The following is a 5,085-nucleotide window of genomic DNA, read 5'->3' as shown; positions in this document are numbered from 1 at the left end:
TGTTACCCACCATCCCAGCTCCGCCCTTGCCCAGGCCTAATGCTTCTGACCAAGGCATCAGACCTGGGCAGTTGACCTCTAAGCTCTGATTGCAGGCCCCGATAGCCTATATCCATTAGGCACCTACTTATGCAAATTAACCTCCATCTTCCTTGGCGCTAAATTGCATATCATGCTTATTAGCCAATGGGAGGTGTAGCGAAGGTAATGTCAATTACCCTGTTTGTCTATTGTTGGATAGGATTTAGCACAAGTAAAGGTCAGGAATTGTTATGTTTCTTTTAATTAATTAATTAATTAATTAATTAATTTTTTTTACTGTTTCACCTCATTACTGCAATGTATGTATGCTCCATGTGAATGATGTACATGTGTACATAGGTGGGTTCTGACTTACTGCAAAAAATCATTTTGAAGTACTATAGGAATAGATCTCAAATGTAACATGAGGACCTACTGTACTTATATTCTATTGATTAAGATGTAGTTATTTGGTCTCCGTATTTCCTCATTAAGTATATGATTGTTGGAAGCACAAAGTATATCTTTATATATTTATGTGGTTCTTAGAATTTTCATTCAATAAGAAATAAAAACTGGGGTGTAGGGGGAGCTGGGGAGGTCAAGGGAAGAAATAAAAGGAGACATCTGTAATACTCATTGTAATACTTTAAGCAATAAATAAATTTAAAAAATCAATCAATAAAAGCCTTATCCTTATAAAAAGATCTGGCCTTATAATTGAATGGCCTAATACATGTTAGAGTAGGGTACCATTTCCAAAGTTTCCTCAGAAGGAAATCAAGAGTGTATCCTTCAACACCCTATTTGAAACAAGAACCTTAGTAGGGCTCCATCATGATCCAAACAGAGACAGATACAGTAAGAGACATGACAAGTTTCAGTTACTATATGCCTATTGAGCATGCCTCAATGCACATTCCTGACAGTGCTATTGTTCAGAATGTGTGCACACAGGACATTAGGGCCTTCATGCACAACTCCATCCTGAAACCACATGACAGAGAAGCCTATTGGACAAGAATGTTAGCAGGGACTTTACAATGAAGAGGAAATCTGAAGAGGATTAAAAATGGAGGCAGAGCCCTAGCCAGTTTGGAACAGTGGACAGATCACCGGCCTTCAGAATGAAGGGTCCCAGTTTTGATTCAAGTCAAGGGCACTTGCCTGGGTGTGGGCTCAATCTCCAGTCTGGGGCATGCAGGAGGGGGCTGACCAATGATTCTCTCTCATCACATGTTTCTCTCACTCGCTCTCCTTTCCTCTCTGAGGTAAATAAAAATATATTTAAAAGAATGGTGGCAGAATAAGTGGATGCTTCAGGGACATGCTCCCAGGAACAAACTGATATTCCAACTAAAATACAGAAAAACTTCCTGAATAATCAATGGATCACTCACAGGAGAGAACCCTGACACCGAGGACTAAAAGTGGAGACCACCTAGACACTGGTAGGAGGAGAGGAGGCTTGAAGGGACTGGCCTGACACACACAGACAGCAACTGAAGTCCAGGAGAGATATCTCAGTTGTGGAGGACTGCCACTGAAAACTCTTGGTCTAATCCCCAAGCTGGACCTCCTAGCAGAGAGCACCAGAACTGAGGAGGGTACCCATATAACCTGTGGATGTGAATAGCAGCAGGGCACTGTCTGCCAGGAAGAGACAGCTAGAAATTCAGGCAAACTCTTTAAGGGCCAATGCACAAATTTGCATTGCAAGGTCTGTGGAGCCACACACCTTGTGCCCTGGCAAAGCGAGGGTGAAGTGGATTGGAGCTGTGAGGGCAAAAGCCAGAACTGGGGAGTCAAGGGTTCCAGCCTAGAAGACAGACACTTCAAGTTTCCTGGGAGGAGTCATTGCCTCATGCAGCAGAGAAAAATCTTTCCCACACAGACATTTGCCTTTCCTGGAGGGGAGACAATTAACACACACTACTGGGAAACACCTTGCCCTGAGGACACTTAAGAGATTATAAATAACAATTAACCTGCAGGCAGAGGCAACTGCCCCACCCTGTTGAAACAAACTCTTGCCACGCCTGAGGACCATTGCCTTGGATGCAAGTCAAGTTGGAATCCTATCAGTCTATAGATAGAGAGGAGGTCCCTGGAGGCTTTCAGTCTTTGCCTGACCTAATTAGTCAGAAACATCCTGTAACAGTGTCCTGCACTAGAGACTGAGAGGTATAGAGGATCTACCTAACTCGTCATCACAAACCCAAACAGAAAGCCAGAAAGAGGAAACAAAGAAACAACCCCCAAATGAGAGAACTAGAGAATTCTCCAGATATAGAGCTAGATGAAGCACAGAGAAGACATTTATCTGAACCTGACTCCAGAGTTATGAAGGAAAAAGAGCTCAACAGCATGAAAAAAGATATAGTGAGTATGAAAAGAAGAACAGTCCTAGATATAAAATCACATAACACAAATAAAGAACACATTGGAAGGAATAGGCAGATATTAGGCAAAGCCGAGGATCTAATCACTGATTTAAAACAGAGTTAAAAATATCACCAAATAAAAAAAGAGAGAAAAAAATAAGATTAAAAAAAATAACCCAAACAAACAGGAGGACCACTTACATAACAGTATTAGAATAGGGAGTGTGCCAAAAGAGGCAGGAGGGGAGAAAGGCATAGAGAAGGTTTTTGAAGAAAAAACCAGAGAACACATTCGTAACCTGGTAAAGGTAAATCCCACACAAGATCAAGAGCCAAAAAGAACCCCAAATTAAAAGGACCCAAACAAACTCATGCCCAGACACAACATAATTAAAATGCCAATAATTAAAGACAAAGAGAGAATCTTCAAGGCAGCAAGAGAAAAGAAAACTGTTAGCTACGAAGGAGTTCCCATAAGGCTGACTCCTGATCTCCCTTCAGAAACTCTACAGGCTAGAAGGGATTGAGAACAAGATTAATATATCTGGCAATTCTTTCATTCAAAATACAGAGCTTCATACACAGAAAAGGCTAAAGGAGTAAATCCTCACTAAGCCAGCATTACAACAAATTCCAAAGGGATTGCTGTAATGAGAAGGAGAAACAGAGACAGAAACTTAGCCATACAGAAAGGAAATGGACAGAAATAAACACCTATCAATGATAACTCTAAATATAAATAGGTAAATGCTCCAATCAAAAGCCTTCTGTAGCAAAATGGATACAATAACCTGATGCAGGTATATGCTATCTACAGGAGTGCCACCTGAAAACAAAAGACACACACACAATGGGAGTGAAGGAATGGGAAAACTTTCCATGCAAATGGAAAACAAAAAAAAGGCTGAAGTAGCAATACGCATATCAGACAAAATAGACTTTAAAATAAAGACCATCACAAGAGACAGAAAGGTCACTGCATTATACTAAAGGGACCAAACAACAAGACAATGTAACCCTAGTAAACATATATTCACCCAACCAACATAGGAGCACCTCAATATATATCTAAAACAAACAATCAAACAAACAAACAATAAACAAACAAAGAAACTTCTAGAGGACTTTAATGGAGAGCCTGTAAACAGGACAGTCATAGTAGCAGACTTTTATCACTCATCTGCCTTCACTGGATAGATCTTTCATGTGAAAAAGTAATGATACAGAGACTCTAAAGGACACACTGCATCAGATGGATTTATTTGACATTTTAGAACGTTTCACCCCAACAGAGCAGAAAATACATTCTTCTCAAGTGCACATGGATCATTCCCAAAGATAGACCACATGGTAGGACACATAACAAGTCCCTACAAGTTCAAGAAGATTTAAATCATATCAAGCATCTTCTTGGATCACAGTGGAATTAAATGAGAAATCAACTAGAGTAAAAACACCCAAAAACATTTGAACACTTAGAGGCTAAATAGCATGCTATTAAACAATGAATTTGTTACAATGAGATAAAAAAATATCAAAGGCTTTTTGGAAAAAAAGGAAAATGAACAAATAACAACACAGCATCTCTGGGAAACAGCAAAAGCAGTCATGAGAGGGAAGTTCATAGCACTATACACATATCTCAGAAAATAACAAAAAAATCAGCAATAAACTATTTATCCCTACAACTTATGAATTAGAAAGAGACCAACAAGAAAAGCCCAGAGTAAGAAGAAGCAAGGAAAAAATAAATATTAGAGCAGAAAAAATAAGAAACAAAAAATTCAATGAAACAAAAGCTGGTTCCCTGAAAGGATAAACAAAATTGATAAACCATTAGCTAGACTCATTAAGAAACAAACAGACATGATTCCAATAAGTAAAATCAGAAACAAGAGTGGACGAGTAACTACTGGCACCACAGAAATACAAAGGATTGTAAGAAAATACTAGGAACAACTCTATGCCAAAATGATGGACAATGTGGATGAAATAGATGAAGTCAGTAAAAAAATGCAAACTACCAAAATTGATTCAGAAAGAATTAAGAAACCTGAAAAGGCTCATCACAACTGATGAAATAGAAGCAGTAATCAAAACACTTCCAACCAACAAAAGCTCAGGTCCGGACAGCTTCCCAGGGGAGTTCTACCAAACATTCTGAAAACTACAATCTATACTCCTCAAACTATTTCAGAAAATCAAAGAGGAAAGAATACTTCCAAACTCTTTTAATGAGGCCAGCATTATTCTAATTCCAAAACAAGGTAAAGACACTACAAAGAAAGGGAATTACATGCCGATATAGCTGATGATGACAGATACTAAATCCTCAACCAAGTACTAGCAAATCGCATCCAGCATTATATTAAAAGGACCAAATGCCATGATCAAGTGGAATATATTCTAGGGATGCAAGGCTGGTATGATATTCACAAATCAATAAACATGATACAACTCATAGACAAAAATCAGATGAGCATCTCCATAGACGCAGAAAAACAATTGGAAAAAACCAACACCCAATTTTGATAAAAACTCTCAGCAACGTGGTAATGGAGGGAGCATACCTCAACATGATAAAGACCATATATTAGAAACCTACAGCCAACATCATACTCAATGGGCAAAAACTAAAACAATTTCCCCTAAAAGAAAAGGAACAGGACAGTGATGCAAA

The sequence above is a fragment of the Myotis yumanensis genome, unplaced genomic scaffold (genome assembly GCF_028538775.1).
Source record: "Myotis yumanensis isolate MYYU_CA2020_CCGP unplaced genomic scaffold, mMyoYum1.0.hap1 SCAF_24, whole genome shotgun sequence".
Taxonomy (NCBI): domain Eukaryota; kingdom Metazoa; phylum Chordata; class Mammalia; order Chiroptera; family Vespertilionidae; genus Myotis; species Myotis yumanensis.
This window is presented reverse-complemented; position numbering follows the sequence as displayed.